The following is a 24209-nucleotide window of genomic DNA, read 5'->3' as shown; positions in this document are numbered from 1 at the left end:
ATATTGATGTCCATCATATCATAATGAAAAGGGTGTTTTTCATCGATGTAGTAGTTTGAAGCCTTCTAGTACACATTCTTGAAAAGAAAGGACAATGCAATGAACATTTCTTTGACAACATGCCTCTTGAATGTTAAGGCTTCATGGATTGTAGTGACTGCAAAGTATGCATTGGAATTGGTGTGTTTATAAGATTCAGAAACTTTTGGGAAATCACAATTAAGAGGTATAGGGGCAGAATCTACAGTGGAATTGATTGATATTGATGAAATTAATGAGCTTACAATGAAGGAAGAAAATATGAACGTTTTGCATGTGTCTGGAGCAGTTATTCTATTGGTATTGCCTAAAAATACTTTAAAGAATGGTGAAACATATCATAGAGAAGGGATCTTGCAATTACACAATTTATGTATGTTTATTTGTGGCAGTGCCCAATTAGACAACCGATTCCTTCCAGTAGCATGAAAGCACCTGAGCACCATCAATAAGCCCAATGATTATATATAAGCAGAAGAAAATGTCACAGAATTAAGTTGAAGTATTGCACTGCCCTGGAAATCAATGTCTATAGTTAGTTTTGCAAGAGTAACACGAGCCTTTTCTCAAAGGGAAGTGTCTGTAAATAAATAATAGCACCAATAACCTACCTGTCACATCTTATGTTTGTAGCACTTACAAGTCTGAAGTTGGCATTGTGGCTATATAAATGTATCAACCTTAATGATGGAATAATGTCATTTCGTCAAACTCAAAAGGTGTCTTACTGAAGAAACTTGGAAATTGGCTACAAGAAAAAATCTGTCATTTTTTAAGGCGGCACAAATAAACTCGTAAAGCATTGAAATCCTGATGAATTCTTTTCAATGTTACCTTTTACTTTCTTAAATTTGGTGATTAAGTAAATAACAATGGTAACAATATACCTCTAAAGCTTCCCTGAAACTCACAAAACAAGTGCACCAAAAGTGTCGAGCAATCAACCAATCAACTATATTTCTGAGCCAAGTCTTGTAGAACTTCTGACAAGTACTTGCCAAATTTTTTCAAACTTGTGGAGTAAGAGTTTTTGGAAAAGGGTACTAATGTAATTATGAACTTTGGTTGCCCTATCTCATAATAACTGAGCAATCTAGGTAGGGCCAGTTCTAGTTCTATTCATTCCAAGGTGTGCTCCCCTATCCTCTTCAAGACTTGACTGTGTCCATTTAGGGTCCAACTCCAAGCTATTTGGCCTTTGGCTTTCATTCCTGAGATTGATCATCAGAAGTGTCAGGTTCAATGACCTTGTCGAGGCACATTATAGTCCGTTATATTCCTGACTCACAGAAAGTTCAACGCATCAAACATCACAACGAATTTGGATTTCTTAGACATGCAAATAAACAGGGGAGAAACCCTAGTAAGGCATAACAAAACAATGGACAAAAGAATCATTTATTCTAATTTGTTGTCCTTATCTGAAAACCTAGCTAAAGTAGACCCTAATTTGTTTTATCATTCCTTGTCTTTTTGACTTGTCAGCATCCATCAAATCATAATGTATGTGGAATCCAATATAAGTGGAGGGTGTCCTGAAGAGGCAGAGTCTCTCATTATATGCAGAAGATGCTAAGGGTAGAAGGTATGGTTTGAACTTTGAACAGTGTTGGGCAAGAAACTCAATTGAGAAAGAAAGTTTATCATTGATATATAAAAGCAATTGAAATGTTTGAAGTGTGTAATTGAAATGTTTGAAGTGTGTAGGCAAATGGTCCAGACTCACATTAAAATAGAAGAACCAAAAAGAGTGTTCTATGGAAAATAGTGAATAGCACCTATCGCTTGATATCACAGCAAGGACAGAGCCCTTGAATTGCTATAGGCCCCTTACTTCCTGGAAAGACAGTGGAAGGCCATAATGTTAATAGTCAATATATGTGCAAACTATTTTGCATGAGACAAGACAAGCTAGAAGATGGGGCATGAGGAAGAAGACACCAAGTAAAAGGGTTTCAAAAACACCTGTTCAAACACTCTTAAGGTAGTGTCGGATCCTTTGAAGCAAAAATGATCCTCTGCAACAAAGATGACACCAATCATGCTGATCTTTTATATAGATGCCTATGGCAATATTTTGAAAAATAGCCAAGCCTTCCCTCTTATCTCTTCCCCTTGGCTCTGCAAGATGTCTTCACCACATATTCTTCTGTCTACCACAATAGCCTGCAACTATTAGATTTGGGAGTAGTGAGAAGCAAATCTCTATTTCCACTGCCATCAGTGTCTCTGGTAATCACCATTCCATGGTAGGTTGCTAGCAGTGCAAGACAAAAGCACATGGGTTGTGCCCCCAATGAAAAAGCCTATCAACTAATAATTTTCCAATTTAACTTCATGGACTCAGCACATTCTCTCCACAAGATATCTTTTCTCCATGCAGTCTTCCAAAAATGATTCTTTCATCAGTCACTTTCATCACCATTTCTCCCAGGAAAGCCAGTGTGTTTAATTGGTGTCAATATGTAGATGACAGAAGCAAACCATAAAGAAGGATAAGATAGCATTTTCATCAATGGCAGCCCAATACTACTTTTCATACAGCTCTTACCATTGTTTCTACACATTTGCAACTAGTATTATGGTAACACTTCAATGCTTGGATCATAGAGTCCTCATCATGCTGCCTATGATTCTATGTTGCTTTTTCTTTTGCACGGTCTGTGTATAGAGTAGAACTAAACATCAATGTCCATTTCTTTCATAAACTCAAGTACTAGTTCAAAAACATGCCAAGCTTGTTCGTTACTGTCCAAAATTCAAAATATTCATGTACAGACACATGAGAGGATGACACTCTGTTTCTAATTTATAAATCTTCTCTTGCAATAATTCAATGCACTTTACTGTGGCCAAGAAGCCAGAGAGGATGACTCTCAAGCTATCAAGTGCAAAAAGAAAAAAAGTGTGTATGCAGGAATTTCCAATCATTCCCTGCAAGAATTAGTTAAGTCACAGGAAAAATAGATACAAATATTGTTGTGTGCATGAACCAAGAAATCATAATGCGATTACATTTTTCTAAAAAATTGATTAGTTTCATTTTAATGTGAAATATACTACAATGATTAATTCCTTGAGCACACTTCTAAAACCAAAATCAAGGCTCCAAGCATGCCAACAAAATATCAAACTATTAAAAGTGATCAGAACCATGTGTCAATTTTATAGTATATAGATACAATTGAGAAAATGTTTTATCCAAGAAATTGGACACTACAAAATAGTCTAAACAAATGATGAGAAAGGACATATATTTATGCCTACCAGGAGATTATGCATTCATCTATATTGCTAAATACCTAGAAATCCAACTTCAAAAAAATAGTACATCATGTTGAATCACCTTCGAAACCAAACTCATAGACATTTCACCAAGAGATTAACCATTTGGGCCATTAATAAGTGTCATCAACAATAATGTCAACTATACTTACTCATTTTTTAAAATAAGTAACAGATAAAAGCTATTGAAAGCCCAGATGCAAGAATTTACAACTGTAAGCTCAAAGAGAGCCTTAAAACAAAAAAGTATTCATCCTTTGACTAACTTTTCTTTCTTGGTGGCTCCTTACTCCTCACTGTAGATTTCACACCCAAAAACTAAGTCTGATGAAGTAGAAGAATCATCATTAAAGGTAGATTCATCTAACGTGGGTTAAGACTTTTGCTGCTGCATTATAAGCTTTGGGAAATTCTTCAAATACTGATGTAAACTCTCAGTGATACTGCCAAGACCAATGGAAGTAAAGAAATTGATAGCAAACCGAGCATTCTTGAAACTGTTCTTTGGGAAAATTGAATCTAAAGACTCTTACAGTGTTGCATCATTCAATTTTTCTTCAAGCAACATTATACCCAGTTGTTCTGCCAACTCTTGGAAGAGAATCTTTATAAAAATACTGGAAGAGGAAGTAGTATCTTCCTCTATCAGACGTATATAGGCAAGAGAATGCCATGAAATAGCATTTGTACCAAGCAAGTGAGCAAAAAACTTGGCAACATGGCGTAGCTTGTTAGTCTCTAACCTGTGTATCATAGAATACTATTGTAGAAAACACTTATCAAAACATTCCTGATAAATTTTATTGATCATACAGAATCTTTGCATAAGAAGTCATAATAATGGAGGTATGTTCTCTCTTGACTGCAGCATTCTAAGAGCATGATGCATAACTCCATCTCTTGACTAGGTTCAAGCTTGATCTTTAGTAGCTTATGACCAACTTCCTCAAAATCAACACTTGACATAATTTTCAAGTAAATTGTACGTCTTAAATTGACCAAGTCTATCTTTGTCTTGTCATGTATTCGCAGTCTTTCTCCATCTTCCTCCTCATCGTCATCTGAATCATTCTCTCGTTCTGCTTCCTTGGAAGAAGCATCTCTGAGAATATCTTTCTTCAATTTTTCATATGCTGCCTCATTCTCTAAAAACTCAGGATCTGGCTTGAAAACATCCAAACTGAGTTCCTGATCAAGTTCATCTTCTAGGGAAACTTCATGCATTACCTGATCTTCTTGCTCTACAATGTCCAATTCTGCACGCACAGCTGGATGACCCTCGAACTTAGCTTTGCGAATTGCAAAAAGACCTTAAATTAAAAACTGTACTCGTTTTTCAATTTCCTCCTCATGGAGAATGCCTCTAAGTCTTTCAAAAATTCCATAGAGACCTTTGGGGGAAAGGTCTTGCAACAAAGACCCACATTCTTTTATGAACCCAACAGCAACCTCTATAGGATTCTCTAGTAAGAGGGTAAGAACTTCCAAGGCAATAATCTCATGTGCAACTTGTTGATTCACTAAATGTGCTATGAATTTTTCTGTTGATGTGCCCTGATTCTAAAATGCTTATCATTTAAATTTTCAGAAAGCCCTGCGAGCTAAAAATTTTTGCCTCCCGGAGCTCTGTCTCCAAAATTGACAAGTTTTATATGAATCCTAACTAGAAATGGCCTTCTGGATCCAATGGAAGGAACTGTTTGGGTCCAAAGTGCTCCAAAAATTTGTTGTCCCCTTGATTTGAAGAAAAATGCATAAACAAACTAAAGTTTGTGACTCCAAATCATAGCTTCAAAAATCCTTCGAACAAGAAGCAACAGGAAAGCTTTGATACCATGTTGGAGTTGATGCAATCCAACTCCGAAGATACCCAAGATCACCTACATGCAATAACCTGTCAAAGAGAAGCCAAGGAAGGAAGAGTGTGGAGCTAGGGAAAAACCCTAAACGGACATGAGAGACAACAAGATATGAAAAAACAAGAAAATATGTATTTACAATATGTTGAATGAGATATGAGTTGTGAAATACAATGAGGGAGCTTGAATATAAAGAGCTCAAGGAATCTCCTAGAACAAGCTAGAAGATGCTAGGAGATAAGTGTGACAACTAAGCATACATCCACATGAGGTGCAAAGTCCTTGAACAAGGTGAGAGGATAACTATAACTTAGGAGAGAACAAACTCTCTTATTGTCAACAACTTATAACAAACTCCTAGACTACAACTAATAACTGAAATGCATTTACCTAAGTAAGCTTAACTAAATAGAATAAATAATTAATAATTAATTATTTACTCTAACAGCTAGCACTCATCATGAAACTTATCAAAATAATCAATTTAATTCAAAGTTTCCTAAAAATAACTATTTAAATTTCATATTTGTAAAATTAGTTCAAAGTGTCTTTAAAATAATTTCTAGATTTCATATTAAAAAAATTATGTACACAAACCAACTACCTTTATATTGTTAAGGTTACCATATCCTAAAAATAACTTTTTAGAGATTTGACCAAAACTTAATAATAAAATTGTCAATAGTTGATTTTTTAAACATCATCTCTTATGAAAACATATATTCAAATACATCTTATAATTCAACTTATTGAATTCTTAAGACTCTGTAATATTTTATAATAACATCTATTTTAGTTATATTTTATTTTTATATGAAACAAAAAGAAATCAATAATAATATATGTTCAAATAATAATTAATTTTAAAATGACTTTTAAAATGCACTATTATATACAAATCTATTTAAATCATAATCTATTTTTTTCACTTACATTTTCAATTTATTCGATGTCTTACTACATCCTACAATCTAAAATTTCCATAACATACTCTAAATTTATGCACCATTAACCCAAAAGAACAATCAATAACCCTATAGTTGGACACTATCAGCTATAAATATAATTTTTTTCTTTATTTCTACAAAACTCTAACCTAAAAATGAACAATATTACACTAATAATGATTTTTTTGGTACTAATATGTACACTTCTTTTTCATTAAGAAAAACAAGTTTTACAGGGATCCTGAAACCCAAAAGTTCTTACATAAAATGGGGCAACAAGTTAACAAAAATGCCTAGCAATAGAACAATGACCAACTAAAAGGCCAGAATGAAGGATAGGAAAAAAGACAAAAAGAAAAAATGTACAGAGACAAAAGCCAAAGGTGGTACTTGTATATTCTTCACTTACTCCCTCGCCCTCCTCTCAAGGCCCTAGATGGTCTCTGACGCTTCATTGGCTCTCTGAAACTCCTCCTCCAAGAGCTCCTAGTTCTTCTCATAGCTTTGATCCATGTAGATTTGGGTTATGTCAGTTATGGTGTCCTCTTCCATCTTGTCTTCATCATTGTCCTTCCCATCCTTCTCTGTAACAAACCCCCTAGCTTTCAACTTGCCACTAAGACTAACAATGTTATCATTGAGAGATTTAAGAATAGTGAGCATCTGGTTGGTGATGTTGTGGTTGAAGTTCTCCATATTTTTCATCCTTACTTTAACCATCTTGATTCGATCCCCCAAGTTAGTTGAGTTCCTTTGCTCATTCTTCTTCACTTGGCCTTCCATTCGCATCATTCTTTCTTTTACTTCCTCCAACTCATGAAAGAGCCATTTTATAGAGAAAAACTTGACAATCATGTAGTTTTTTGCCTTGTTGAGCAAGTTCAAACCCACCTCCCTCACATTGTCAATAATGGCCACCAAAGCTGGTTCTATGAGTTCTTCCAATAGGACTTTCCCCTCTTTTTCTTCAAGGATTTGGGAGCTCATAATTCCCCTGAAAATCTCCATTTTAGAGGTTTTGTCATTGAAGTTCTTCCAAGCCATACGTTTGTCTTTTATTACAACCAAACTAATTGTGTTTCCCTCCTCCATTTTTTCATTTTCTTGCTCCTGTGGGGACTTGGGAAGGAGAGGAAGAATAGAGAGCTCTAACCTCTTATCATTTTACCCCTCTAGTGGCATATCCTCCTCCCTGGTCTTCCTCTGCTTCTTTTTGGGGTTACCAGCTAACTCCTCTCTAGACTCAACATCCACACCCTTGGTCTCCTCCTCTAGTGGCATATCCTCCTCCTTGATCTTCCTTTACTTCTTTTTGGGATTACGAACCAACTCCTCTATTGTCTCAACCTCCACACCCTTGGTCTCCTCATCTATGTCCATGCCTTCTCCTTCCTCATTGTACTCATCTTCCCCCTAAATAGTCATTTTGGGCATATGACCCCTAGGGCTTTTCTTGCAAGGAGCTTTACTAGGAGTGGGAATTTCCTTGTCTTTGGTTGCTCTCCTTCCCTGATGACTGATAGTCTTCCTCCTCCTCCAAACTTAAGCTCAGGTTTCCCTCCATGTCTAAGGAGAAATTGGAGCTCCCTGTCTCCTCAGAAGCAACCACAACATAATGCAGGGGCTTACTCCTAGACCGGGCTTTAAAATTTTTAAAGAGAAAAAGAAGTAAACCCTGATGTAGGGTAAGGTTAGCACAGGGTTTTTTCTTATACCCAAAAATATTATTGTTCATAAAAGAGTACAAGTAAAAAGGAAAAGAGACTTTAGCTACATAACAAAAGTGGTTATATAGTACAAAATGGTGGGTTCTAACCCTATCAAACCTCATATCCAGAGAAATAAACTCAATGATAGCCCTTAGCACATACCTCCAAAGCCTCTTGATCAAGTCTATCTCATAGTAAGTCTCACTTTTTGTTAGTTCCTTGTTTTCTTCCGTGTTCTTGGCAAAATCCTTCACCGCATTCACAAAATTTTTTTTGATCTCTATAGAACTCTCAAACCCTCATCATGGATTTTAGTAACATGGGCAATGATCCCCACATCAACATGATAGGAAACCCCATCAATCTTAACCCTTCCATCCTTCCAAGAATTAACCATGAGATTGGTAACTATTGAGTCATACCCCTGAAGCTTGGCAATGTAGATAGTGATGCCTCCCTTGTCGAGTTTCTCCTCGACCTTGGTTCTTTGTTTCCATTTCTCTGCCTATCCAACTGGTTCCCTTTTGCTCCATTCACCCACCATCTCAATTAGCTGGGTGGTTGCCTTTTGCATAAACACAATTCTTTTTACACCTTTGTTGATCCTCTATTTACTCTATCCAAGACCGCTTTTTCTTTCGATTCCAAATTGGAAAAGAAAATAAGCAACCCATAAATCATGGCAATTAGATGCTGAATGCATCATCTAGAAATTCACCCTATACTTTCCATAAATACATTGGCTTGCACACATTTTTTCATTAGTTTCCATAATTAACTGGGGATTTCACCCATACCTCCCTAGATCCTCTATTCATCAATTAGACCTTTCACAACTAAATGAATATTCCCTTCGATGGTTTTATATTCTCGCTATCTCATTCTTGACTACCTCATTGGAAAACTAGTTGGTCATCGAGTTGGATTCCCTGTACTCATGGCTGACATGTACACTATCAAATTTGCCAAGCATAGTGCAGATTTCTTCCACTATTTTTGCAATGGTCCAGGCAGGTTGGAGATCACCTTTTATGCATATGATGATATTATTTGAGTCCCCCTCCAGCCACTAGTGTTTGACTCCCACTTCCATCACTAGTTTAGTAGTCTGGAGAGCAGCACTGGCTTCAACATAGTGATTTTTTTGGTTTCCCAAGGGGTGGGAGAGAGCAACTATACTTGCACCATGACTAATTTTGATGATGCTCCCACATCCAGTGGGGCTAGGATTATTTTTGGCTACTTTGTCGAAGTTTTCTTTATGCCAACTTTCAGGGGGGAGTCCTCACTTGACCCATTGTCTTTTCATTATCATGTCCTTCTCTCTATCCTTACTGTTACCCCCTTCATCAAGATCACCACTCTTCATGATAAGAAAAAATTATCGTTCTTTATTGTTGATTTTATCTACAAGAACATTAGCAGGAGCCTCTTTGTCTCTAAAATTTTAATTGTTTCTCTCTTTCAATACTCCCCAGCAGAAGTGGGGCAAAGTCCATGTGCTTATACTATGCAGATTCATGCCATTGAACATGCTATCCCATTGATAGAAGAAGTCCAGGATATTTTGTGGCCTACACCAACTGACACCATAGTTCTTGGTGAGATAGTCCTAGATCTCCATGGAATAGGGGCAATGGATGAGGATGCGATTTACTATCTCTAGGTGGTGCTTGCAAAGAATACATCTATTAGGGATATACTTACCTCTTTTTACCAAATTTTCCAAAGTGAGAATTTTATCTTAAAGCATTAGCCGGAAGAAAATATTGATTTTAGGGGTAAGGTTAGGCATCCAAGCCTTAGCCCATAGAGATTTCTCCTTCAGACTCTAGAGGGAGTTGTACCCCTAGGCCACCGAGTAGGATCCACTTGGGTTTCTCTCCCATATAGTTCATCCTTGTTATTTTTCAAAATCAAAGAGTTCAATGTCACCATTATTGGCTTGAGATCATTCAATATCAAGGATAGGTCTCTCCATCCTTGGTCCATTCTATAGTCACTTACTTTCATTCCGAATAGCCTTGTACAGGTATTGGCCAAGTTATCATAGATGGGATTATTAATGAGAGTGCCCTGAATCAACCAATTATTGTGCCAAAAGAGGATGTTCTCTCCATTTCCCACTTTCCATTTTGCCTTAGAATTAGCTAGGGTTTTAGCCTTTAAGATCCCCTTCCATATAACTTAGCTAGTTGGGATGTCAAAATCATTGAGAAAATATCTTAGAGAAGGTATCCTAATATAATTATCCACCAAAATATCTCTCCATTCTCCAGTGCTATTAAATATATGCCAAACCTACTTAGCTTGGAGGGCACTATTGAGATGCCTAATTTTTCTAATTCCTAGACCCCCATAACAATTAGGGAGGCAAACATTATCCTAGGCCACAAGGTGGTATCTTTTATGTTCTTCCAATCTAGACCATAGAAAATCTCTTTGGATCTTTTCCATTTTCTTAGCATATTTGGTATGAATCCCAAAGAGACTCAAGGCATATGTGGGAAGGTTTTGAAGGGTGGACTTCACCAGAAGGCATTTACTAGCTTGGCTAAGAGTGGTTCCTTTCCAACCTGCCAGCTTTGTGTTGAACATATCAATAAGCCCATTCTAGAAAGAATCTGATGGATTATTCCTCAATGGGAGTCCAACATAGCTCAAAGGTAGGCTTCCAACCCCGTAACCAAGAATTCCTGCAATCTTCCTTTATCTATCTACAGGAGTATTGATAAAGAATACCAAATTTTTTGCCCAATTAATAAGTTGGCTAGTTCCCTTGTTATACATATCTAGTAAGCTCTTCATTGATTTGGCCTCCAAGACCAAAGTTTCTCCTCCCATTATAATGTCACCCACAAACTATTGGTGAGTGAAAGATAAATGCCCTGAAGAAGGATTGATTCCTCTCAAGGACCCCTCCTATCTTTTTCTCTGAATCAATTTTCCAATAGACTCTTCCATGATGATGATGATGATGGAAGAAAGGGGATCTCCCTACCTTAAGCCTCTCAATGGTTTGAAGAAATCATATGGAGCCCTATTAATAATGATAGCTAGTGAAGAGGTGGATACAAGTTGGGATATAAGTTTGCATACTTGGTGGTCAAAACCAAATTCCTGGAGGACTATTCCAAGGAGGGACCAGTTAACCCTATCATAGGCTTTAGAGATATCCAAATTGATGAGAAGACCATCCCTCTTCCTAGCCTCCAAGGAATGAATGACTTCATGAACCAACATTATAGAATCCAGGATTTGTTTGTGAGGGATGAAACCCATCTACTATGAGGAAATAATCAAAGGAAGGACCTTGAGAATTTTGAATTTTTGGACTTTCAAGATGATCTTGTAGAATGAATTACAGAGACTAATGGTCTTGAATTGGTTCGTAGTATCCACCCTAGGAGTTTTAAGGATAAAAAATATAAAGGTAGAGTTAAGCTCTTTTAGAAGATTCTTGGCCCCAAAGAATTCTTGCACAACCTTGGCAACATTTATCTTGACCATGTCCCAATAAATCTGGAAGAAGGAAGTACGAAAACCATCTAGCTGTAAGGCTTTATCAGAAGAGAGAGAGAATAGAGCTTGCTTCACTTCTAAACAATTAGGTATAGCCCACATCATTGTGTTATGGTGAGGCTGAATCATCTAGGGTAGAGATGAAACAATTTCCTTCTAGTCCTCCATAGATAAAGTGGGGTCCTAGGAAAAGAGAGTGGAGAAAAAATTAATAGCCTCAGTAGAAATGTCATTATCATCAAGAAAAAGGGATTGGACCTTCTTGATGCCTGAAATCAGGTTGTTTGCTTTGTGCTTAAGTGTGGAGAGGTGGGAAAACTTGGTATTTTGATCTCCCTCTTTGAGCCAGTCAATTCTTGATCTTTGTTTCTAGAAGTTCTCTTCTCTAATACTGATGTTGTGGACATCAAAGAGAATAGAAATCTCTACTTTCCTATTATTCTCATTGTATCCTTCATGTTGAATGATATCTTGAATGGAATGAAGTTGATCAGAAACCTCCTCCTTGGCCTAGAAGATATGACCAAAATCTAACTTGTTCCAGATTTTGATATTGCATTTAACATTTTTCAATTTATTGGAAACCTTGAACATAGTAGTCCCTTCCACTTTGATGTTCCACCAAGAGGAGATCCTAGATAACAAGTTTGAATAGGAGATCCACGTCTTCTCAAAATGAAAAGGAAAGTTCCACTTTAATGAGAGAGGGAAAGTTCTGCTTTAATGAGAGCGGGACTAATGAAAGGGAAATAGAGGAGTGATCAGACCCAGATTTGGGGAGAAGGGAGAGCTTGCAAGAGAAGAAGTTCAACTAGTCAAGTGAAATGAGGGCTTGATTAAGGTGGACCTAGATATATTCACTCCCTATATGCCTATTAGACCAAGTGAAAATCACACCAGAAATATCAATTTCCACAAGAACCAGATTGTTAATGAAATTAGAAAGATCCAACTTGCTATCTAGGTCCATGGCTAGACCCCAAGATTTTTCCTCATTAGAAAAGGGAGTATTGAAATCAACTATTATGATACCTTTATCAAGGTTGCAATTCTGAATGAGAGGACAAAGCTTGGCCCAATAAGCCTTCACCTCCTAGTTAGAGTTAGGGGCATACACATTCAAAAGAAACTAGAAGCCTTTACTATTAATGTGTATGACTTTACATAACAGGGTGTTACCTTCATTATGAATGGTGGTGACTAGGAAATGCTTGTTATTGAAGTGTGAGTAGACCCCTAGAAGCACCCTCTGCATTAGTGGCCTCTCCATCCATGTTGTTACTAAATAAAATCTTACCTACCTAATATTTCTTCATTTTAGTTTCTTGGATCAACATAAAATTAGGTTTGTGGTCTCTAATCATATTCCTTACTACCTCTTGTTTGTGGGCTCCATTTAGCCCCCTTATATTCTAGGATATTATCTTCATTTCTTTTTAATAGAGCATACCTCCTTGATGATCCTTTGGTTCCCATCAGCTAAATTCCTTCTAGCCTCCTCCTAAATGGTTTGGCTTAAACCCTTTCTACTTGTTGTCTTAGGTTTAAATCCAACATCATCTTTCACTTTGCTCTTGGTTTCTACTAGTGATACTAGGGAAGGGTCTCTACTTTTCTTCTTTTTGATCATGGTCCAAGTCCCCTTGTTTTCATCTGAGTAGCTCTCAAGCCATGCTTCCATTCTAGAAATTTGTAAGGGGAAGAGTTTTTGACCAGTTCTAGAATCCTATTTCCCAAACTAGGGGAAGCTAAATGATCCCCAAAGGGAGAGGAGACCTCCTTGGCTCCCTGAGGCACTTGATTTTTTGGCACAACTGACACATCAATCTCCTCTTCATTTGTCATTCTTGGCTCCTCCCCCATTGCCTTCGGGGAGGAAGCCCTACAATGTTCTTCAAGGAAAGTATCACAATGACCTCTTTCCCTTTCAAGAGATGGTTTGATATTCTCTTTTTTGGGCCCTTTTGCTCCACTAATTGCTCCTCCCTCAACTGCTTTGATATGGGTATTAGTCAAAGCTAAAGCATTCACTTCTTTTGCAGAGATTTCCACAATCACCTTTGATTCTTAGGATGACTAATCTCAGGACCCTTGTTGTTCTTTTGTATCTAGATCATGTTCCCATCCTACTGAATTTCGAGTTTGGTAGTAATATTTTTCCTATTCTTTTCCTCCTTAGCCCTTGGGCATTGTTCGGCCTTATGGCCCATTTTCAATTAATGAAAGTAGAAAAAAGGCACACTCTCATAGACTAGCTTCTAAACATGAGTTCCAAGTTTGGAATGGAATCTCACTACCTCCAGCATATCCACCCCCTCCCCAACTTCAATACAAATATGGGTGTAGGTTAGTCTTCTTCTTGATGTTGTTATCAGGTCTATGGAGAGAAGCTCTCCAAAGTAATTGGCCACCCCCATGAAAACATCCTCATTCAAGAATTCCAGAGGAAGCTCTGGAAGTCTCACCCAATCTAGGGCTTGAACAAAAAAAGAATCATTTAGGTACAACTTTGATGAGTGACCAATAACCCAAGGTTGCTCACACAAAATGTTTGAGAGGCCCTTATTGTAGAAAAAGTCAAAAGACAAAAATCCTTTGGCCATCGCACTAATTATGACTTGACCTTTAAGGTTCCATTTATTCTTTGTGAAAGATCTAATAATGTCTATATTTTTCCTTTGCTAGATGAATTTTCCCACTAGGGTGGAAGCCATAGAAGCAATGCTATGGTCGACAAGCTAGTCTAGAATAAAAATTGTAAAAATTCCCTTTTTAGACCCAAGGTGCACTTTAACAGCTAGAAAAGAAAGCTTGCCAGATGGTTTAACTCTGAACAAGGAAGAACATTTGGTGGTTTGTGCCCCATGAAGGCCCTCCTTGGGGATCAGAGGAGACTTACTTGGATCCTTGCAAAGAGCATGTGGGTCCCCATCTCCATTCTCTATCGATTCTCTAATCTTTGTATTTCCTTGACAATCTCCATACCCTCCCTTTAAACCATGACCCAAGCCATGATTCTGATCTCGACCAACCAGAGGAATTTCACCCAAAGTAGGATTCAAATTTTGAAAAGTTGTTCTTCCCCCTTCACTTCTACTCGCCATCATCTTCCCACTATTGATCAAACCTACTCTCCCCATTCTCTATTGAAAATTTTTTCAATGGACTTCTCTCAAGTGACATTCTGCATTCATGCCAAGGTTCGCATTTGTGCATTGCCATGGTTGAGAAATCTATGTAGGTTGCAAACATAATCTCTTTTATGTCTTATATGAAGAAACCTTGGAGACTATATTAATTGGTCAAAGTTGGTAGAATGTGGCAACCATGGAAAGGATGACTTTTTGTGTTTATAAATATTTTATTGTGTTTTGAATATGTGTTTAAGGGTTTCTATTTTTAGTCTCCTAGAAAGGTAGGAGACTAAAAATAGAAACCCTTAAACACATATTAAGGTAGGAGACTTAAGTTTTCAGTTGCATTTTGCCTATTAATTGAAGTTTTGAAAACTGTGCAATAGTCCTTTAATCTAAAATTCTACTATATTTTGTTATTAAAGTGAATTGTGCTTTTTTTATTTCTCTTTTTTCATTGGCTGAGCTAATTTTTTCTAGTGGTAATTTTATTTTCCCCATTGAGAAATTAAGAGAAAATCAGCAAGTGACATGTGTCTTATAAGGTTAGAATACTTGGCAACTTCCAAGCCACATGTTTTGAGCATGTTGTGTCATCTGTAAGGAGAGGTGGAGGTGGAGATTTACATGATGACATGAGCTATGAGTGATTTAAGACAATGTTTTTTTATAGAAACTCATTTCATTCTGCTATAGAATGCATTAGATTTGTTCTAGAAACTTCCCTAGAAAGTCACCTACCCATATGTGCCCGTATGTCCACTCTTTGTTAAGTGTTTTTGGAAACTTCATTTTTGACATAATAGAGGCCTTTTGCTGGTAGGATCAATGCAACATTCTACTATATGAAATACTAGATAATTTTGGTGTTAGATTTATTTTATTTTGAAAAAAATTGTTGACCATAGAGGTAGCCTTTACTCTTTTGCATATGATAGGGAGCATCTTGTACTGTAGAAGTTTTTAGAGGGAAGGGAAAAATCAAAGCTTATAGGAAGCAATCCATTAATACAATCAACTATTATTGTAGAAACTGTGATCTTTGATATAACAGGTATATTCCGGTTCCATAAAAAAATTTTGCCAAGGTTTTGTTTAATAATTTTTTAATTTCTAATTATGTGCAAAAGATTTGAAACCATACACAGTATATTCTAGAATTTTTTGTTTACTACCAAGCTATGGAGGATTGCTTATCATCTAACTTTAAGCATCATATGTTCTTAGGCTATGTTTAGAAATGATTTGGTGTAATGATTCATTAGTGCACAAACAATAATGTAGCCTAGTTATCATTTTCTGCAATAGGATATTGGTGTTGTAGCATTGAATAAAGGTCAAACTATATTTACAACACATTTATTTTCCATGATTGTCCATGACAGTTGCCTAATTTTGATTAGAATATTGGGAGAAATTATTCAATTCAAAGATAGTGACTTTTCTAATAAGGTCAAATATATTTGTTAGATACTATCCTTGGTTACTATCTTTATTAGGGAGAAGGGAAAGAGTCTTATAATATTGAACTATTATCATATTTTCCTTTGATAGATAACCAAAATAGATTTACAAAATGAACTAGCATATGGTTTCTATTTTATGTTAACATAAACATTATAGTTTAATTCTAACTCATAAATTTGAGTACACATGCACACACAAAAAAACATGCAAAATTTAGCATGTCATGCTAGTTGAAAGTAGTTTTATTCCAAGCATGTACCATTTCTAAAAGGATCTACAAGAAGGAAAGAATTCACTTAGCTTGTGGGAGAAATGTACAGTTTAAACAAATGAATTGTAAAATATTAACCATCAAATTAATTTGATCAAATTGATATTTGGATGCAATGAATGCCAATGCTCTGAAGGTAAGCTGTGAACCTAAGTAATCTGGGAAAAAATTACTCGACTTTGAAATATTTGATTTCATTAAATTATGATATTTGTTTGATCTTATTAAACTTTGCAATTCTATCAAAATAGAAAATTATTATTGACTCTACATGGAAATGATTATAATTTTTCCACATTACTAATTTCTTAAATTAATTGTGTTCTTCTAATTAGAGGTCATTCAATGTATTGCTATAGCAGTCAAAGTATAAGGGATCACTCAAATTGAGGGTACACATCTTGAGAGAATATTAGTCTAGCTACTTCTTGATTTTTAAATTGGCCACATAGAAATTTACACTCAGACTTATACCTGAATTTGTTTTTTCTACCATGTTAGTGGGTTCCTTTTTTTCATGATAGGTTTTGGCTCAAGTTTGTGTCAGGTTTGAGTTATGGTTCAGTTCTCCTCTAGGTTCAACCTAGGTTCCTGTAGTAGGAACCCAGACATAGTATTTGTTAGTTCTTAACTACTCACAAAAATAAATTAAATATTGTATTGTAATTGGTAGAGATTCCATCTACATTAAAAATTAAAAATCATAAATGTTAGGGACTCCAACTATGTGTAGCTCTTGTTTCTTAGAGCTATTGTCTCTGGAACATGAAAAGAATTAGGGATTTTCCTAAATATTTCCCTATTGATGTAAGTAACACCCTTATATTACCATTTACACACCTTTGATATGTATATTTTTTATTCAATCATATGTGCTTCTCTAATTAGAGGACATTTAATGAAGCACGTGTTTTTCATCAACCTTATTAAGTAGTCTTGTATTTCACTCTCCTAATCATTGTCAACTCAAGATGCCTTCTTTTGAACCCTCACCACCATGACTTTGTAGGAAAACCATTTTTGAAAGGGTTTTTCACAGTCTCACAAATGTGAGCAACATGTTCTTTCAATTTTGTTATTTCAAGATCATATCCCATCTCTTCCATATCTTGATGTCATTGTACTATCGTCATTTCTTCTTCACTTGATAATATAGTTGGTGGACCTCTCTTTGGTTTACTTGTGATACCTTGCAACTAATATGTTAAGGTGTTGGATAATGTTTTCCTTGATGTCACACAAATTTCATATCAGTCATTAGTCTCAAGTTCATCGAGCTCAAACAATCTGTAATGCAATTTACAGTACCAACCGAGCTCACTCGGTCATCAAAGGAAATGTGGAAGACACTGTTAACCGAGCTAACTCAGTCAACGAAGGAAATGTGAAAAGCTAGTGTTAACTGAGATTCACTCGGTCTCCAAAGGTTAGTTTCCACCAAGCTCACTTGGTCATCAAATGAATTATGGAAAAGTCAGTGTTAACTGAGCTTTACTCAGTCTTCAAAGGTTAGTTTCCACCGAGCTCACTCGATCATCAAATGAATTATGGAAAAGTCAGTGTTAACCGAGCTTCACTCAATCTCCAAAGGTTAGTTTCTATCGAGCTCACTCGGTCATCAAATGAATTATGGAAAAATTAGTGTTAACCGAGCTTCACTCGGTCTCCAAAGGTTAGTTTCCACCGAGCTCACTCAGTTATCTCTGGAAACTCAGTAATTACCGAGTTCTCTTTGTGATTGATGGTTTGTCACGAAGTTCGCTATATCTACCGAGCTCAGTTGGATAACACAAGAATTATTTTTTGAACAAAGTTCACTGTGCAGGGTTGGCTAGTATAGGGATTTGCTAATTAATTACTTTTAGCTGACTATTGTAATTGTTTGTTTTAGTCAGTGATTTGAGACGACTAAGATAATTTGAAAGGTATATATGGTCATTCAAGTTATGAATTAAAGTGTGATTATGAAAAAGTTATGAATGTGAATTATAGTATGAAAAGGTGAATGTTGAGAAAAGTCTGATGGAGGATCAGATGTGTTAAAGGAGTTGCAAAGTTGTATTTGATCAGTAAGGATCCAGTCAAGCATAACAGAGATCTGCAATCAACAAAGATAAGTTGCACATTATATCAAGTCATTTCATTTTTGCTTTCTAACCATTGTAATAGTGTATTCAAAATCTCTTAATAGAGTTGGTTTAATAGCCATTCAATAAATCCTCTAACAAGGTGACAGTTCAGTTGAATTGTTCTAAAGACCTCTAGCAAGGCCACTCCTAACAGGGTGATTAAATCCTTTAACGGGGTCACACCTAATAGTGTATTTTTGTAACCTTTAATAGGGTTGGCTCCTAAAAGGGCTCACTTCAGAAGAGTGAAAAAGTTACATTGGTGGTTTTTCCCATATTGGGTTTCCACGTTAAAACTAGTGTCTCTTGTGTTCTTAATTGCTAAATTACTTTGTGCATGATATCATATCAGTTCTTAATATTTATCATTTGCTGCATTATCAAGTTTCAACATTTTATTAATCAGATCAAAGGTATATTCAGACATCTTAGGGACTATGGAAAGTTCTTGTAGTAACTGATTCACCCCATCCCCCTCTCAATTACTCTATTCTCATTTCCAACAATTGGTATCAAAGCTTTTGGTTCTTGCAAGAAAAGATTTCAAGGATCTAAGCTTAAGGTCAAGATGTCTTACAAAAGAGAAATTCCAAAAATCAACAGAGATAACTTCTCAGCATGGCAAGGATTGATGAGACTTCATCTGGCTACTATTGGTGATACTGGACTAAAATACCTTGAAGAAAAATATGAAGAACCTCCTGGCACATTGTCTGTCAATGACATTGCTGAAAAGAAGACTCACAACAATATGATGATAGACATAGCATCCACTCTCAGTTATGAAGAATTTGATGACATTAAGGACTACACAACTGCCTTTGAGATGTGGAACAAGCTAAAAGAGATCTATGGAGGAGATGATAATGTAAGAAGAGCAAAAGCAAAAAGTCTAAGAGGAAAATTTGATCAAATGAAGATGAAAGAGGATGAAAACATTGCAAAATATGTTGAAAGAGTTAAAGCATGTGTGAGTACAATCAGAGCATCTGGAGGTGATATCAAAGGAGAAATGGTTATAAGAAAAGTTCTCAGAACTTTGCTTCCTGTTTATGCAATCAAATTTTCTGCAATTCAGGAAAGAAGGTGTGAAGAAAATCATCAGATAAATCTTGAGGCCATAGTTGGAAGACTAACTGCATTTGAACTAGATAACTTTGACAACTATGTTCCAACCTCCAAAAACATTGAATCAGCATTTCAAGCCAAGCTCTCACTCAAAGGGAAAAACAAAAAGGAGAAGGAATCTCAGTCAGAAAGTGAAAATGAATCAAGCCAAAGTTCAGAAAGTGATCTCAAAGTGATTGAAGCTCTACTAGCAAGTAAATATTCTAGAAGCAGAGGAAAATACAAAGGTAAAGTTCCTCTAATCTGTTTTTCTTGTGAAGAAATTGGTCATATTGCAGCAAGGTGTCCAAACAAGAAAAACAATGATGAAAATAAAGATTACAAATGGAATGGCAAGAAAGACTTCAAAACATCCAATAAAAAAGGTAAGAAATCATGCTTCATGGCTGAAAATTCTAAAGATTTTGATAATAGTGAGGATGAAATTGTTTATATTGCCATTGAAGATGATTCTGATAGTGATGAGGAAGATAAAATGGCACTTGTCTCTCATGTAAGTAAGAATGATACATGGATTATAGACAGTGGTTGCTCACATCATATGACTGGTGATAAAACTAAGTTTGATCAGTTTGAAGACTATGATGGTGGCAGTGTAAGGTTTGGTAATAATGAACCTTGTTTCATAAAAGGAAGAGGAAGAAGCTATCTAACCAAAGAACTTGTATGTAATAATGCCTATTGGGTTGAAGGTCTTAAAAATAATTTTCTAAGTGTGGCACAGTTACTCAATACTGGATTCAAGGTGGAATTCATGCATGGAAAAGAAAGACTGTTGAATGAGCAAGGAAAGCTGATAGGATCTGGCACCCAAACTAAAGGTAACTTGTTCTATCTAGAACTTGGTGAATGCTCATGTTTTATTTCTCAAATTGAAGAAAGTTGGTTATGGCATAAAAGGTTGTGTCATGTCAATTTTGATAACCTAGTAAAAATAAGCAAATTCAAAATGGTAAGAAGCATTCCTAACATTAAGAAACCTGAGGTTGGACTATGCAAGAATTGTCAGATTGGTAAAATGGGAAAGACTAGTTTTAAAAGTAAGAACTATCAGTCCAAAGATATATTGGAAATTGTGCATGCTGATTTGTGTGGACCCATTGGAATAGAAAGCTATACTGGAGAAAATTTTTTCATTCTTTTTGTTGATGACTACTCAAGAATGATGACTATCATGTATCTAAGGAACAAATCAAAAGCATTTGAGAAATTAAAATGGTATTTAGCAAGAGTAGAAAAAGAAACAAGAAAAAGACTAAAATTCTTAAGGTCAGATAGAGGTGGTGAATTCATCTCACATGAATTCAACAACTTCTGCATTGAAAAAGGTATTAAAAGACAGGTCTCAGCACTAGGAACTCTTGAACAAAATGGAATAGCTAAAAGAAGAAATAGATCCATTATGGATTGGGCAAGAACCTTGATGATAGAAAAGAAGGTTGCTATCAAATACTGGAAGGAAGCCATCAACACTGCAGTTCATACCTTAAACTGAGTATAGTTGAAGAAGGACTCATTCAAAACTTCCTATGAATTATGGTATGGCTACAAACCCAATGTAAGTTATCTGAAAGTATTTGGAAGCAAATGTTATATTTTGAAAGAATCGAGAAAAGGAAAATTTGATGTAAAAGGTGATGAAGGAATATTTTTAGGATATTCTTGAAAAAGAAAAGCATATAGATGTTTAAATCTATCCACTCACAAAGTTATAGAAAGTGCACATGTGAAAGTTAATGAGTTTGCAGACAAATCTGAAAAAGAAAACAAAAGGGTACCTAAAGATTATAGAAGATTTGTTTACATTGAACCAGATACTATACCAAGCATATCGTTCACTCAAGAATCCTCAACTCTCGAGTCATCAGTAACCGAGCTACAAAAAGTTCAAACTGAGCCACAGCAACATTCAAACACTACCGAGCAAGTATCTACCAAGTCTAAAGCACTTGAGCCAATTCTTACCGAACTAGAATAGCCTGAACATGAAATTTAAGCACAAGGAGATAGCAATGAAACTCATTTAAGAGGAAAAGAACCTATATTAGCTAAATATGTTAGAAGGCATCATGCACTAGATCAGATCATTGGAGACAAGTCTAAAGGAACTTTGACAAGAAGCAAATTAAAAAATACTTGTTTACTTGTTGATTTTGAACCTAGAAGCATTAAAGATGCATTAACAAATGATAGTTGGATTGAGGCAATGAACAAGGAAATAGAACAGATAGAGAAGAACAAGACATGGACTCTAGTACCCAGGCCTAAAAATAAGAATGTAATTGGAACCAAGTGGGTATTTAGAAACAAGCTGATTGAAGATGGTAAAGTATCCAGAAACAAAGTCAGATTGGTATGAAAAGGATACTCTCAAGAAGAAGTCATAGATTATGGAGAAACCTTTGCTCCTATTGTAAGATTGGAAGGAGTCAGAACCTTACTTGCATATGCTTCTCACAAAGGATTCAGAGTTTATCAGATGGATGTCAAGTCAGCATTCCTCAATGGAATATTGGATGAAGAGGTTTACATTGAACAACCTAAATGCTTTTTTGATCCAAATAAAAGGGACATGGTCTAAAAATTACACAAGGCATTGTATGGTCTGAAACAAGCCCCTAGAGCATGGTATGAAAGATTGCATAACTATCTTATTCATATTGGTTTTCAAAGAACTAATGATAATAGTAGCTTGTATATAAAGGAAGGACCAAATAATAAGATTGTCTTGGCAGAAATATTTGTAGATGATATTGTTTTCATAGGGCATGATGATCTTTGCAAAGAATTTTTAGAACAAATGAACAAGGAATTTGAAATGTCTATCTTTGGTGAAATAAAATTCTTTGTTGGTCTTCAAATTCAAAAAAATAAGAATGGCATCTACATCACTCAATCAAAATACATCAAGGAGATATTGAAAAAGTTTGGTATGGAGGACTGTAAACCCATTGGAACTCCAATGTGTACTGGATTGAAACTTACCAAAGATGATGAATCCAAAGAGGTAGATCAAACATTGTATAGATCTATGATTGGAAAATTGCAATACGTAGTTCATACCTGGCCAGATATTGCCCTTGCAGTTGGTATTGTTGCAAGATTTCCAGCAAAGCCAAGAGAAACTCACTTGATGGTAATCAAAAGAATAATGAGATGTTTGAAAGGAACTGAAGATTATGTCTTATGGAAAATTTGGAGGTAATTTGGATTTGAAAGTGTTTACTAATGCTGATTGGGCAGGAAACCTTGATGACAGAAAAAGCACAATTGGAGGAGCATTCTTTCTTGGAAAAAGATTGGTTTCCTAGACAAGCAAAAAGCAGAATTGTACATCCCAATCTATAGCAGAGGTAGAGTATGTTGCTGCAGTAGTAAACTATTCAAATATTGTTTGGTTTAAGCAGTTATTGCAAGGAATGAAGATGGAAATCAAAGAACCAACTGTCATGTTCTGTGACAATACTAGTGCAATCAACATATCTAAGAATCCAATGATGCATTCGAAGACCAAGCATATTGCAATAAAATATCATTTTGTCGGAGAGTTGGTACAAGACAAGGAGATCAGATTGGAATATGTCCATACAAAAGAACAAATTGCTGACATATTCACAAAGACTTTACCTAAGGATGCATTTTTGTATCTCAGAGGTAAGTTAGAGGTCATTCCCCTATCTGAAATCCACTAGAAATAAGTTCTAGTAATGCATCAACGCATACATGATTGAAGATCTATCTGTTGATGCAGTTTCATCAAAAATCATTGCATATGAATCAGTACTAAAGGTACATTATAAATCACTTAACTTCTATTGTCTTTGGCATGTGTTTTCAAAGAGGAAGAGATTTTACTGTCATATCCTTCTGAAATTTGTGAAGTTTTGAAAAGTTTGCCATGAAGTCCCTTAATAGAGGGAGACTATTGAAAGAGGGAGAAGTATGTTATCTTGTTGAACAAAGAGGGAGAAGTCTGTTATCCTGTTGAAGTTGTTTTCAAAATTTCATTTCTGGTATGAAATGTTGTGTTGCCATCAATGCCAAAGAGGGAGATTATTGTATAATGTTGTCCTTGATGTCACACAAATGTCATATCAGTCATTAGTCTCAAGTTCACTGAGCTCAGACAGTCTGCAATGCAATTTACAGTACCAATCGAGCTCACTCGGTCATCAAAGGAAATGTGGAAGACAGTGTTAACCGAGCTAACTCGATCAATGAAGGAAATGTGAAAAGCTAGAGTTAACTGAGATTCACTTGGTCTCCAAAGGTTAGTTTCCACCGAGCTCACTCGGTCATCAAATGAATTATGAAAAAGTTAGTGTTAACCAAGCTTCACTCGGTCTTCAAAGGTTAGTTTCCACCAAGCTCACTCGGTCATCAAATGAATTATGGAAAAGTCAGTGTTAATCGAGCTTCACTCAGTCTCCAAAGGTTAGTTTCCACCGAGCTCACTCAGTCATCAAATGAATTATGGAAAAATTAGTATTAACTGAGCTTCACTCAGTCTCCAAAGGTTAGTTTCCACCGAGCTCACTCGGTTATCTCAGAAAACTCAGTAATTACCGAGTTCTCCCAGCGATTGATGGTTTGTCACGAAGTTTGCTGTATCTACCGAGCTCAGTCGGTTAACACAGGAATTATTTTCTGAAAAAAGTTCACCGTGCAGGGCCAGCCAATATAGGGATTTGCTAATTAATTACTTTTAGCTAACTATTG

At 35.9% G+C, this 24209-nt stretch overlaps 1 pseudogene; it reads right to left on the bottom strand.

Annotated features, from left to right (window-relative positions):
• Window positions 1–3610: 3610 nt before the first annotated feature.
• The window catches only part of LOC149559565 (uncharacterized), a 59105-nt pseudogene continuing 38506 nt past the window's right edge, over window positions 3611–24209 (bottom strand).

The sequence above is a fragment of the Cupressus sempervirens genome, chromosome 5 (assembly GCF_028749045.1).
Source record: "Cupressus sempervirens isolate cs-2001-9-10 chromosome 5, ASM2874904v1, whole genome shotgun sequence".
NCBI lineage: Eukaryota > Viridiplantae > Streptophyta > Pinopsida > Cupressales > Cupressaceae > Cupressus > Cupressus sempervirens.
Note: the sequence above shows the minus strand (reverse complement) of the source record. Positions and strands in the feature narration are given on the sequence as shown.